We start from the raw sequence: 15,433 nt of genomic DNA, 5'->3' as shown, positions 1-15,433 counted from the left end.
GCCGGGAGTAAGGAGACTTTAAATCTCCCGGGACCTCCCCAGCTTCTGCGCATGTGTCCACTATTTTGCAAGCCGGCGCATGTGCAGAAGCCGGGGAAGGTCCGTGGAGGATGATCGCGTCAGGATTCAAATACAGAGGCCTCTGGTAAGCAGTTTAATCTCCCCTCACAGATTGCATCAGTGAGGAGAGATTAGAGTTCAACTTTTTTTAACTTTTATGTGATTATCCATTGGATAACTGTGATCACATCAGGGACTGTATACCGCGGCCCCCAGTGAAATCTCCAGGCTCTCCGCTACCATTTTGCTGATGGGTGCATGTGCAGAATCCAGGGAAAGGCCCACAGATAAAGATCCCATCAGGAAACAAATCCGGGGGCCTTAGGTAAGTAATTTCATCTTCCCTCACGGATACGATCTGTGAAGGGAGATGAAAGTTTTTTTTAACTTTACATGATAGCCGTTATCCATTGGATAATGGCGATCATGTGACCGGGGACTGCATACTGCGGCCCATGGTGACATCTCCTTGCTTTCAGCTATCTTTGACAGGAGCAGGGAGATTTAAAATTTCCCGGGGTCTCTGGCCTTCTGCACATGCGCCGACATTTTACCTTTGGCGCGTACACGCAAAAGGCGGTGGCAGCCCCTTAGGGGACTTGAACTTGATCATTTCATCACTCATGCAGACTAATGCAAAATCATAATATTACATTACCCTGTATTAGGACAGGCAGTCTTTCAAGACATGCCATAGGCACATCTTGATTGGAAATCATTCCCAGCAGCTCCAGGGGACTTCAGGAGGCCCTGGGCTACCAATGACAACTAAACAGCGCATTGTGATCCCATCATTAGGGGGCCATTCAGGACCCACCCCAAACGCTGATCGGGGCATTTAAAGGGATATCAGCAGCAATGTGAATGACCCACAATTGTGGCTGTTGCAGGTGGGTGTCTGTTGTCAAAGGCAATGGGCACCCTCTAAGTATTGAGCAGGATTGGCTCCCAATTCTGCTCTGTACAAACCCCGCACGCAGAGGGCGCACATGTAGGTCCTTTAAGTTAAGGGGTTAAATCTGAAGTTCTAAAAAATGAGGGGTTGTGTGGATCTGGGAAATGAAGAACATGACACTAATTGCTGCCTTTTCCTGGAACTACACCATGTTTCAGGATGCTGGCATCAATCGAGCATTTGCAGAAACAACAAGACGTCTCAGCTCATTCCAAGGGTTCACCATTTTGAATTTCCTAAATGAATGTTTCAGACTTCACTGCAGGGGGAGGAAGTGCGTCGGACAATCATACAAAGAGAGAAGAACATAAAAGAAAGTTGCTTCTGTGTGAGAAGTTCAGATTCAGAGTCATTCTCCACATGAGGAGTGCAGATGGGAAAAGCAACAACAGCCTCCAAATGTGCAAGTCAGCGTCCGTTCAGACCTGCAGATTTACGCTGTGGACGAGCGAAGGATGTCAGAGTTTGTTTATACGAACAATAATGGTCTGGCCGCACACATTCACTGTATAAGTGACTGAGAACGACTGAACGATCAGTAATTAAACCGAACAATTAGTGGACGAGTCAACAATGACTTTTATGCCTGCATAAAATGAAGAAGCAAACGATTTATCGTTTGATCGTTAGCGGCGTTTACAATGATTGATTATCGATCATTTTTGCTCGCTTGAACAATTTTTTGAACGATAGTCATTCCGTGTAAAAGGGCCTCAAGATCATTCACTGCACTAAAAGACCTGCAAATTAGACGGCTTTATCAACGCAGCCGCACCATGTGCCCGAGAGCTCGTACAACCCCATGCTCTATTCACTGCTCCATTATTGTACTTGTAAAATACTGCAGAGGCCTGATGTGAACATAAGAGGAGGCTGACGAGGACAGGTATGTTTGACAGCGGCTTCTTACGCACTTCCCATTGGAAACACAAACATGTTTGGCCGAGCCGGGTATACCGGGTTATTACAGAGGATATTCCTGATCCGGAACCCTCAAAACTCACGTTTAATGACATTCAGATACAAAAAATGTCAATGGAAACAAAAAACTCCATAAATTTGTTACACATCAAAAACGTCTTTCACATCAGAGGTGATCAGTGTGACCCCCCTTTAGAATAGATGTCACTCCAGAGCAGCATCTATTGGTGAAAAGGTGAATTGTAAAAAACAACCTTCAGGCCTCCTGTCCACGGGCGATATTCCATTGAGTTATCCGGGGCGATAATCCGCACGTGGCTAAAGCAATGAACGCTTCACATAGGACAACTATGGAAAGCGCAGTCCAATGTACACAAGCAGAAAATCGCAGCATGCTCTGATCTACCTATTTAACAATGGAATGTGCCGCCAGGAGAGAACTATGGAATGTGACAGCAGCCGCCAGGAGAGAACAATGGAATGTGACGGCAGCCGCCAGGAGAGAACAATGGAATGTGACGGCAGGAGAGAACTATGGAATGTGACGGCAGCCGCCAGGAGAGAACAATGGAATGTGACGGCAGCCGCCAGGAGAGAACAATGGAATGTGACAGCAGCCGCCAGGAGAGAACAATGGAATGTGACAGCAGCCGCCAGGAGAGAACAATGGAATGTGACAGCAGCCGCCAGGAGAGAACAATGGAATGTGACAGCAGCCGCCAGGAGAGAACAATGGAATGTGACGGCAGCCGCCAGGAGAGAACAATGGAATGTGACGGCAGCCGCCAAGATAACAATGGAATGAGTTTAAACACAAGCTGGGCTCAGCAAACAACTCCTTGAGGTCCTTACCATTTTTATTTGCATATAAAAAGTGTAAATGTTAATCAGGCCTTTGAAAAATTATCTTTACACACGAAAGGGCTATAAGAGTTGCTTTTGCTCTTGGACTTTTGATGTCTCTAACTGTGATGCTCTAAGGATATGATAACCTGCTAAGTGGCGCCCCCGCTTATTGTGAGTGGTGTCAGGAGATCTGCTGGCAAGACAGAAGTTATTTAAATATGACAACTTAACCAAACCTATAACTTTAATGCATTGCAGATATAAATATGACTTGCCCTTTAAATCTCCTGCACATCACCCCATTAGATCTCAACCTTTGTCAACAAGATATCAGCAGCTCTCTGCCTATTATTTGGCTATCAGACAGGGAGGCACCAATGTTTTCTCAGCTCACAGATCCTATGATTCATGACTCGGTTGTCAGTGGCAAGCACTTGTTTGTATTGTAAAATGACCGAGGTCAACACACTTGCTACTGGATAAGTCAGCGTGCCGCTAGTGACTACATGGCAAGTGTCTGAGGACATCCTTCCTGCAGGGCCTTATTATATGGCCTCATTATTAGACATTTGTTCGCACAATTGTGTTCATTCAGCCTGTTCTACCGAGTGCCGATTCACAGGAAGTGTCAGCTGGCACTCGTACCCGCAAGGCACATGGTTGTCTGCATGAGGACAAATGATCATTAATATGATGGTACGACCCTGTTTAATGTGGAGCCAATGAGCAATCGTCTTTATACCTGTTAAGGCGATCCGATCAGCTGACAAGCGAATATTTGCTTGTTTGTTGATCTTTGTCCCTTTTACACCGCCTGATGAGTGGATGAATGGACGTTCGGCCGAACAGTTGTGAGGCATTATCAGGCCATGTAAAAGCCATGAATTAACAAATATAGCCTTAAAAAAAAGCAGATTTACGTTTTTTGTCATTATTGCATCCAGTCCTTTGTTGGTCGGTCAAGGGAGTCTGAAAATGCCTGGGAACGGTGTGCGAATGACTGGCAAAAGCAGAACGAGGATTTTAATGCCTGCATAAAACAAATGACAAGCGAATTATCATTCATTTATTGGCCATATTTACACGGAATGACAATCTTTCATTTTCACTCGATTAACCTATTATTTCAACAAATCACTCCATATTAAAAGGACCCTTATTGTGTGAACGGAGATGTGCAGCCGACCAATAATTGTATTATCATTTGTCGTCATACAGATCCATCGTCTGCCATGCGTGAACAAGCAGCATGTCGATTGTAGCACCGCTTACACTGCAGAATCCGCCTCTTCTAAATGAGGGGATCAATTCAGGACAAAATTCTGCTTGTCGGCAGGGAGTGTGGCCACCCTGGCACAACAGACTTGGGCCGCTATTACCGGAGCGCTAGCAGTGGCCACTAGCGCTCATGTTTTCCTGAAATTGCTGGGCTGAACCTGCAGCCCTGGCAGTTAGCGCCATGACACGAGTGTTAAAGGGGCTCTGCCTTTTCATACATTAGTCACATTTTACTACAGAGGGAAATCATTTTAAGACCAGAGTTTGAAACAGTCTTAATAAATTCGCCCCATTGACATTTGGGGGAAAAAAAGGCAGCGAATTCGCAGCACAAAAAAACAAAAACAAAACACGATAGTAGGTAAAAGGCCTAACACAGGCGTCTGTTAAAACGCATTCGAAAGTGTTTAACGCACCACATCATTAAAATGGGTGAGGTGTGTTAAAAAGCGCTAAAACGCACTAAAATAGAGCTGACAGTGTTAGAAAATCACGACATTCGAATGCTAGTCCGCAAACCCCCTTGAAATCAATGCAGGCGGTTTCCAACGCCGCGGTAAACGCTGTAAGACGTTTTGCGTGAGAGCGGCCTTAGTGCATATGCTCAATTTAGGACTAAAATTGACACTTTATATTTAATCTACAAAAAAATGCTCAAGTAACTTAGTAAAAGGATTGCGTCACTTATGATGTAATGACCCCAAGATACGGACTGAATTTTACATTAGTGTAACAGTCCCCATTGTGTTGGCTATTCACGGAAACAATCAGCAAGCTTGTGAACCACCCGGATCGGATCCACAGAGAAGCAGATGTCTATAGGGAGTGCCTGATTGAATCCATCTCCCTTTGGAGAAAGCACGCGCTCTGTTACTTACGGCACGAGTTACTGTATATAGGCTGTAGAAGGTGCACCATGTAAACTGTGACTGCAAATATCCAAGAAACTCACTTTAGAAGAAGAAAAAAAAAGAGGGCTTGTAGAGAAATGGCGTGTTAAGCGATAGTAGTGGCGTTGTCACCGAATTGCGGACATCTGCCTGCAGGCTACTCCAGCCCACTGTGTATTATCTATATGCATGTCGTCATACAAGATGCTGGAGCCTCAGAGCAACTTCAGACGGAAGTTTTCTATCAGCCCGCACACCTTACAATGGAGTCATTGTTACAAGAAGCTTTTAGTTACAAGTGTGATAGTCTATTCTTGTTCTTCTCAATGAATGTACAGGAAATCTGCAAGGAGCGCAGTGCTGATAGGCCGCGGCAAAGGAAATCTGGATTCTCTCATTTTGGGGCCACAACCCAAAACCAGGGAGAGGAACGGGCCATGTGTCCAGCAGCTCTATCTGACGGAGGGACCTGGGTTGGTCATGCCTGTTATTCTAGGTTAGAAAAAACGAATGCAGTCAGGAAGAGGGAGACATTACTAATCGTCTCCTTATCTTACAATAGCAACGGGTTGGAGGAAAAGTTTTGGAAAAAAGGCAACCAAGCGACAGCGAATAACAGGTTTTAGTATCCAGGCGCCTTAACATAAGGTCTTGTATACAGAGAGTCCCTGAGGACTCCAGAGTCCCTCTCTATGAAAATATTAAAGGGGTTCCGCCTGGCTGTGTCTCACTACTGGTTACGGACTCTTCATGGCTGCGCGGTTTGCCTAAAACAACGCAGTCATTAACAATTAACAGTCAATCACCTAAATCATTAATGAGCCGCCGATAGCTGGAGCTTCTGGGGAACGCTTCGTTGGACCGCACCCTTATAGAGTTTCTGCACGGTTTTCAAAGTTTTTACACATCAGAGCTACAAGTTAAAAGTGTTGAACAATGTGGATCCGCTGAGACCTCTATGAATCAGTCTTCAACTGCCGATAGGAGCCGGCAAGCACATACGACAGCCGAAGGGGCACAGTGCTTGGGTGAGCGTTGCAGCCCACTAGTTCTACCAATCAGTGGGAGTCTCAGCAGCGGGACCCCCACTGATCCCACTGATCCAAACTATTGACATGTTGCTCTGACATGTCAAAACTTTGAAAAAAAGTGCAGCTACTCTTTAGGGAGACCCACTGGGTTCAGGGCAAAGCTCTCTCTCAGGACCGGATGGGGAAAAGGCTATATTGCTTTGCAGTTGCATTTCTCTACTGTTCCCCCGATCTGCGGTTTCCACATCCCGTTTTTGGCTATCAAAGATGGCCAATGCAATCTTCAGACTACCTAATCTCTACAGTGAATTGGTAGGGTGCTAGACTACCAATACACTATACCTGCTCTCTCATTGGCCAGAGCTGCTCGTGTGATCAGTGCTGGCCAATTAGAGATGAGTGTACAATGTGCATCAAATAGTTAGAAAATTGCCATCTGGGACTGCCAAAAACAGAACCCGGAGGGGCGGCAGAGAAGAACAACTGCAGATAATATATCTCCTTCTGTCCTGGAGCAGAATTTTATTCCAAAATCAGAGGGTCACTTTAGAGAGGTTGTACCATAATTATAAGTTACCCCTATTCACTTTCCTGATGGTAGAAGTCTCACCGAAGAGACCCCTGCCAATCTCCAAAAAGCGGGGCTCCAGTATCCCACTCTGTCGTGTGCCCCCCCCCCCCCCACAATGTGAATGGAGCACTAGCTGAGCATGTGCGGTCGGTGCTCCACTCATTTCAATGGGGTTGATGGAAATACCTGAGCAGGTGCTGCTCTGCAGTCCCAGTGAAACTGAATGGATCACTAGTGAGCGTCAACGACCAGCGCTCCATTCAGTCTTCTCCTCACTGCCAGGGGTGCAGTAACCACACAGCGAGGATGACGGGGGACACGGAACCCCTGTTCTCGGCAGGGGGCTCAGCGGGGAGATCCCTACATATCACCAAGTTATCCCCCATCTTTTAAATATGGGATGTCTTGCAATTGTGGTACAACCCCTAAAAACACTCTTCTTAGACCCCATTTACACTGACAGATGATCACTCAAAAGTCGCTCAGATGACAGTTTGAGTGACAGTTTTAAGTGATCATCTTTACATAGTCTATAGTAGCTAAGTAGCTACCAAAAAGCTATGCAGGCGGAGCGGGACACCGATGCTATAGCTCGGCGAACACCACAGCTGGTCTGCATAAGCAAACCGCTGTATTGTTCTCCGTGATTACAGCCGGCGTCCCGCTGTGAGCTACCAGCGGGACACGGGCTGCAAGAATCTCATCAGCGCTGCCGACTGTGATAAGAGCCAGCACAGCTGCTAAGAGTTCATCGCTCAATCCAAGAAAACTAGAACTGAACAATGAACGACTCGTGCACGAAAACTGCACGATGTCCAGGCATTTAGACCCAACGATTCTCACTCAAAATACGGCTTTGAGCGATTTTTTTGCGAGAACCGTTGGGTCTAAATGGGCCTTTAGTCTCTTATATTAAGTCAATGAAGGGGCATGCTCATCTCATAAAGTGAGGGCACATCCTTGCGATATGTGCCAGGAATACCCATGTCCTATTAACCAATTTCAGAAGTTTTTTTTTCTCCTACGCAGATTAAAACCGCACTTCTGAATAACCCAATGCAAGTTATAGGGGTTTCACCTTGCCTTTGAACGTGCGTAGTACAGAGCACAAATACGCCATAGTGAATAAACACACAGCAATGATGTCTGCAGGACAGGTCAGAGCAGGGCAGAGTGGTGCGGGCAGTGCCATGAGATTCACAATGGGTAGAAACAAAACAGCTTACATTACAGGGAAGGGAGATAAGGCGTTTCCTTTGTTTGGTCGTTGCCCTGCGTATCACCGATTGTGGAACTGAACGTCTGTGATCCAGCGCACAATCTTATCTTGTGTCCTAAACAACACGGGATCGGTCCCAGAATATACGTATATTGTCATTCTACAGATAATGATTGCCATTACACACCAATCACAGGCTTCATTCACACAGGCCCCGTGTGCAAGAACACGACCGAACATCAGCCGTTTGTGCGGAAATTATACTATTTACTATTGGAGACGACATCTTGTACACCATTTTCATTGAATGCAACAAGACATCATTCTTATAAGATGTTCTCATAAGACATTTTATTACTAAGGTCACCAGACATTGGTGTGAAAAACGAAATTTTAAAATGCACCAAAAACTTCTGAGTATATACACTGAACGGCCATATAGTAGCGCGTTGGACTCCTTTGGCCTCCAGAACCGCAGCAGTTCCTCGTGCCGTAGATTCTACTATGTGATGAAATCGTTTTCCAGGAACACCGGCCCCTGCAGACAGGAAGCTTGTTGTAACTGCCACAAATTAAACGGAGGTGCTGACATGCTCTGACCAGCTGACTGGAAGGGGTCACCAACTCAAACACTGCAGTCTCGCCTTTCTGTTTCTCTTAGAGACAATGGGGCTTCAACTGGCATTTGCTGTACTGGACCATCTATGCTAAGGAACGGTGAGGTCTGCATTCGGACGTTAATAGGAGCACCAGGGTTATAATCATTTGCACCTGACTGTGCAGCTCCTGTTGGTCAGAACGATTCCTGACATCCTCCTTTGCCCCCTTTTCAGTGACGCTTCCTTCCGTCCACAGGATCTCCTGGAGGTTTTTCTTCATTCACGCCATTCTCAGTATACTCCCCACACTGCTGCTCAAGAACCCCCCTGCCCCAAGTTTGGCAGTGAAATCCCGACCCCGGCTAGTCTAGCACCAATGAATAGGCCTCGCTGGAAGTCACTCAGATCGCTGGATTTTCCCATTCTTAGGACTTTACAGGGGCGACTTAAATGTCAGAGTTCTGCTCTAGTTTGAAAACAGAACTCTGACAGAACTCAGACCAATTCAAGTAAGAGCATATTCAGACCAGAATCACCCATTCAAGACAATGGGTGTGTTAAAGAAAATCTGGAGTGCGCTCGCACGGCACGCAAGTGACTTCAATGGACGTTTTAAATTACATCAATTGGTCTAGCTTCCATTTTTTCATATGCGTGAAAAAACAGATTGCACTTGGATGACACTTGCATGTTAAAATGCGAAAAATGAACTAAAACGGAAGTAAAATGTACATACTAATCTCCATACAGGAAAGTTCCAATCATGAAAGGTTCAGGGGCTCCGAGTGGACGTGTATGTGTGGCATAATAAAGCCAATGGTTACACACGATAGCTAAACATTATATATACAGGGCGTCTCTGAAGAGCGGAAACGCCCATATAGAATGAGAAGGGTTTGGCCAACACTGTTCCGATTTTGAAAACAAGTTGCGGGAAGAGGAGAAACCAGTTAGGCCACTTCACCAAATTAAACATAGGGTGTCTCAAAAGTGTGGAAACACCCATATAGAATCTAAACTATTTGGCAAACTGTGATCCAATTTTGCATGCAAGATGCAGGGGAAGAGTAAAACGTGTGAGGTTAGGTCACCAGAATGACGGCCATTTTGAATGCCGCCATCTTTGATTTAACTCAAATTTTTCTAATAGGATGGTAAGTGTGTGATGCATCAGACTGGCAGAGAACTTCACCCGAAAAACAATTGTGTGCTTCATTTTAACATAACTTTATTCGTTCTCATGTTAACACAGTGATTTTTCTTGATTGCAGGCAATGTGTGAATGATGGGGTTATCTCAGGAACAACATGTTGAGATTGTCCTTATGTCAGGTGAATGAAGTACACGTCATCAGAGCAGATTTTAATTAACGCCACCCGGCCAGACCTCCCATTACCCACCGTGCAGCGGTCTAACTTCCTTCCAACTTTTCTAACTTCTGGTGCTGAAAAACCAAAATCCGGTCAACCAAAAACCTTTACTGTTGAAGCATTGGCCTTCACTCTTCTGGCCTCATTCAGCAAGGGCGCACAACATCAGATGTGGGGTTAGCCGTGCCTCCATACAGCAAATCTTGTCTACACATTAATGGCATCCTTACAAATGGCAGATGGTGTTGCAGCATTCCTACCTTCCTGCTGGAAATTAGACTCAAATCCAATATGGCGGCATTCAAAATGGTTGTCATGTTGGTGACATAACCTAGCACATTTTCCCATCCCCGCAGCTTATATGCCAAATTGCTTTCATTCTACAAGGGACACCCTGTGCATATGTGGTATACCGTATATATAATACATTTAGTTCTATAAAAGCTACAATCTTCTCAGGGAACAGGTGCATCAAGCAGTAAGTGATTCCTTCTCTCATTGCTCAGAATACAGATAACTTGTGAAGACACGAACGACGGCGAGTATTTAGTAATCGCTCTCTATAGATGGTGATTCAGTCGCATCTGCAGATATGTAACAGTGAGTAAGGCTGAGTAAAGACATACGTCCATCCAGTCTATCCCATGATCCTGCAATGTTGTTATTGTTGCAATGCAAATTCTCAGAGTTTCAAGTATTCTGTAAGCCAAGGAATATTGTAGATGTGTAATTAAAACTTCTAGAAAGGCTGAGCCCTCTCCAATAACAATATACACAACTAGGAGAGGGTGAAGTCATTCTCTTATCATTTCTGGTTGTAGAGCTGAAGCCACATGGGTGGACTGTTATCTACAAAACAGTGAGAAAGCCAAAACTATTCATAGCCGTCCAACTGTTCTCCGCAATGAGCGTATGAGATAAAAACAGAGAAAACAATAGCGGCTCTCATGGAGGAGAACACAACATGCCCCGGGCGGCTACACTACCTGTATTCTCACAGAATCCTTGAGAAAGTCCTCCAATGGATGTATAAGACACCGCGGAGACTGGAGAGAACCTAACCCACAAACAACAGAAATGTATAAGATACAGCGAGCATGGTGGACGTCCGCTTACACGGGAAGGGATGGATTCTAGTTGCCCATAAACCCCCATGTCAGCACTGTTCCTTCCAAGTCACGCAGCAGCATGGTCTCCCAGTTCAGAAACATGCGGAGTTACTGAGCTCTCCCTATAATCATCAGGCAGAGTGATTCAGGAGCAATCTGCCCCATCAGAGAACTGTTGTATAGTAGCTTCACAAGCTACTTTGGTCAGTACATGGAGAAAATAGGAAGCTGAACGATCCGTGTTCAACTTCCTGTTACAGCCATAACAACACTGGAGGGCGAGTGACCCCAGGTACAAAGGCATTAACAATTCCACTGCCCTAGACCAGTAGAGATCTTAAAATTTAAGACTTACTGCTCTCTTTCAACTACTTTTGATGTGTCAGGGACATGTCAAAAGTATTGATCAGTGGGGGTACCACTACTGAGACCGCCCCTGCTGATCACTAGAAAGAGGGCGCTGCAGCAGTCACCTGAGTGCTGTTCCCCCTTGGCTGTTTTCGCTGCTTTTCATCAACTTCCAGAGGCTGAGGATGGCCTGCCCATATGTCTATAGAAAGCAGTATATACTTCTATGGGGCCCTCTTTAGCTGCCAGGAGCACAAACGCAAACAAAACAGCTGAGGGCGACCAGAGCTTGGATGACAGCTGCCACCCTCTCTTATTAGCGATCAGCTGGGGACCCCCACTGTAGTCTCAGCAGTGGGACCCCCACTAAATGATGTTTTTGAGATGCCTCTATGACACGTCAAACGTTAGTTAAATGTGTAGCTACTCTTTAACCAGCCGATTTCCTAAACCACCAGGCATTCTTATATGAACTGATTTACTTCCATAGACCACCAGGGATACAGGATTTAAATCAGCATTGCCCTAAACCACCAGGTAGGACATTAAAATTACTGCCCCAGACCACCAGGGATCCTTAAAATCAAGGCCTTAACTGTGCAAGGCCATCAAAGATACTGGATTTAACCTCCTTAGTGTCCTAGACCATCAGGAATATTGGCATTTATTAACTTTTTCACTGCCCTATATCACCAAGGAAGCTGACACCAACACCTTTATTGCCATAGACCACCAGGCATACAGACATTAACCTCTTCACCACTTTAGACTAACAGGTATATAAGACATTACAGGAGTTAGGGCTGCAGGGGTTAAAATAAACTGACACATACTTACCCCTCGGCGGCCACCAGGATCCAGCGCTGCAGCCCTGCTCTGGTCCTGGAAGTTGTTTTGATAGGTACCGGCACAGGAAAATACGTGACCACCGCAGCATCGCAGCTCGTTCTCCTGGCATCAGCGCTCACATTCTGAGCGCCATATTGCCGGGATCTCGTTCAGTACATTGACTTCAATGGAAGCCGTTAGTGCGGGATCCGCAGAAAAATGGAGCATGCTGCGATTTGCTTTCTGGACAAAAAGGTCCGCAAAACTAAGCAGCATGCTTAAGTTATTTTGCAGGCACCCCTGATTCCCTATGGGCTGCTTGATTTGCGGATTTCCCACGCAGGTTCCACATATCAAACCTGCCCATGGACATGAGCCCCAATACTACTGCTGGCTCTGGACAGCTATCGGCTGTGGAGCCAATTATTAGGACGGCATACTTTACTATTAGATATGGTTTTGTATTGCTCAACTCAGAGGTAAACAGTCCCCATGTACTAAACTGCCCGGCTCACTAGTTACAAAAGCTTAGCGGGAGTAATGCCAGTCAGTGATCCCAAAGGACGGGCAGTGAAGGAGGAACGTCCCTCGTCGGCTGCAGATTTGTGGAAGAGGTAAACAAGGTAAGTTGGCAGCAGTGAATGTTCTAACAGGAAAAAAAAACAAAGTGAACCTTGTTTACTTGCCAGACGCATTGACATTCTGTATCCTCATGCGACCACTGCAGCCAGTCACGGCCCTCAGAAGTCACACTGGTATGTACAGCACCTAACTGCACCCCCCCCCCCCCCCCCACCACCACTTTTAAAAAATACGACACGTGCAAGGCAAGCCTGAAGTCAGGGCTTGACTATACATCAAATGTCATAATTAACAGGAAAATCAATATGCCTACTGTGTGGAGAATAATGAACAGATCCATACACATCACTAAAACTAAGCGGCAAATCTTTGGATGGCCATAGACAAACATACAAATCCATTATTGAAGCCAAAACTAACCCGCGGGTACATAGCTAGTCAAGCTTACAATGTAAATCCATTCTTGGCACCAAGACCTTTATGCAGATTATACATGGTATCTGCAACAGTCTGCTACCAGGACCAATATCGCCCCTATCGGCTGTGGCAGCCAAAACCCAAACAATGAGGCTTCCCTCCACACAACGGCCCTACAAGAGCTTCCTCTCCTTGAAGAGTCTTGCAGGGCTTGCAGTTTTGGTTTTATGCTTGAATTGCACAAATGAAACTAACTTGTGGTTTGACCCTCACACATATTGTCTGAATGTGACCAACAGAGGACAAAATACTTATTTCTCCTTTTCTACATTAAGGAACATAAGGCTTCTTCATTGTGTTGCCTCAAGTCATTCGCCCACACGCTTCACTCCCAACTTCCGTCCAATCCTTTGTAACGGTCTTTATTTCACCAGCGACACGACAAATGTTATATGAAGAGTAAGGAGATTAAGCTCTTCAGCTGTAGGGCGCTCATTTGTTTTTAGATGCTCTCTACATGAAAGGAACGATGTCCTTGACATTGCAAGAGCAGTCCAGCTGATGTAAGTCTATAGCTTTCCTTAAAGACATTCCAATAACACAAATGTCCGCTGGATTAAGCTCCGACACCTAAAGCTTTCCGAGCGGCAGCTGAGCGTATCGGAGGTCCTGCAAACAATTCACCTTGGTTGTCGTCGGCACATGATCATATCCGTAGATAAGTTGGGTGTAGACACCGGATAAAGTCAGTTACAACGAACAATCCCGACTGTCTCAGTCAATCATCTGGGGACACTTTTCTATATTTAAGGGTTCTATATTTAATATTTAATGCACTTCCTTGGTGGGAGGTGACTGTCAACATCGGGAAATACTATTCACAGGTACTCATCAACCAACTTCATTGGATGTCACAGGTTGATAATTGACGGACATGTTGCTGGGGATGCAGGCTCAGCTATTAGTCTTCCAAATTACCAGTTGTTCATGTGGCCGACCACTGACAGCGGTACATTATTACGCTGTATGTTACGCAAGACAACTTGTCTGGATTAGACGTAATATATTGTCCTAAAGGACGCATATACACCCAATACATATAACATTGTGGTTTTTTAAGTCCTTTTACACAGTCCGATTATTGGACAAGAACACTCAACTGAATGCTTGCTCACCCGATTGTCAGGCTGTGTAAAAGGGGCAACAACCAGCTGACGAACAAGTGAATGCTCTTTCGTTGGTCAAGTTCAACTTTTTAGCAGATTAGCTCACTCATTGGCTGTACATTTCTCCGTGTCATCATGGAGGTGTACAGTCTGCTCTATGGGGACAAACAATCATAGCAACAATTGTTCATACCCACACCAGTGATTTTCAACCTGTGTACAAGTAAACGAGCGCTGATCTTGGTCCCGCTTTTAAAGGACCCTTAGGGCCCTTTTACACAGACTGATAAATCTGAAGGATTATTGTGCAGTGTAAATGCATGCCCCAACTGAATGCCGAATGAGAATTCGTTGTCAGATTTTTGCATGCAGAAAACTGAACGACGTATCTGCCTGTGCAAAGAGGCAGTCATTCATCTATGAACGACTGCCTGTTTACTGTGAATGAAGGTGTTGGGGCAAAACGATCTCCGGTCCGCTCCGCCTCCATTTATTCAGCAATGCTCATTCCTGTATAAAAGCACAGGAACAATCATCACTGGGACGACCTGTGGGACAACTGCACCTGACAGGTCGTTCCATGTAAAAGGGCCCCCTAGGCCAGATTTGGCAAAAAAACGCTGATGCAGAATGCTATGGTATTTTGTCTCGTATAATGCTGGAGGGTTTGCCAAAAGTAACGTGGATCCCATTATAGTGAATGTGGTCCGTTGGAAACAGTTCATGTTCGGCATGTGCTAGATACAGCAATTTTGGTTTTTCCGCTGCTCTAGAACAGAGCCGGACAAAGCAACTGCACAGGCCTGAGCCCAAACTTAGGTATTCTTCTGACATTGGGATGAATGAGCACATGGGATATTTGATATAATTTGTGTTGAGCGATCGCTGCGTATAAGCATCAGTCCTGTAAAAATTGTCCAGTGTTCCAAATACAGGGCTGCTCAGCATTATAAACATTAGGAAGAACACAGCAATTTGTTGTTTACTCTACCAATGGCCAGATGTTCTTTCATGATAGTGTGACACAATGTAACAACAGGTCATGCACTTGGATAGGTCTTGCAACATTTGGATAACTGCTAAAATATCCATAGAAATTTTTTAATAAAGTAGCAATTTCTGTGTAATCCAACCTAAAACTTCTTTTACTTTCCTTCCTCAAATGTGGTAAGTTTAATATATTGTAGCTAGAGGAACACATCTGTATCATGAAAGGGTTATCAGCCTTCACCATCAGCTGTTC

This window comes from Eleutherodactylus coqui, chromosome 10, assembly GCF_035609145.1.
Source record: "Eleutherodactylus coqui strain aEleCoq1 chromosome 10, aEleCoq1.hap1, whole genome shotgun sequence".
Classification (NCBI taxonomy): domain Eukaryota; kingdom Metazoa; phylum Chordata; class Amphibia; order Anura; family Eleutherodactylidae; genus Eleutherodactylus; species Eleutherodactylus coqui.
Note: the sequence above shows the minus strand (reverse complement) of the source record.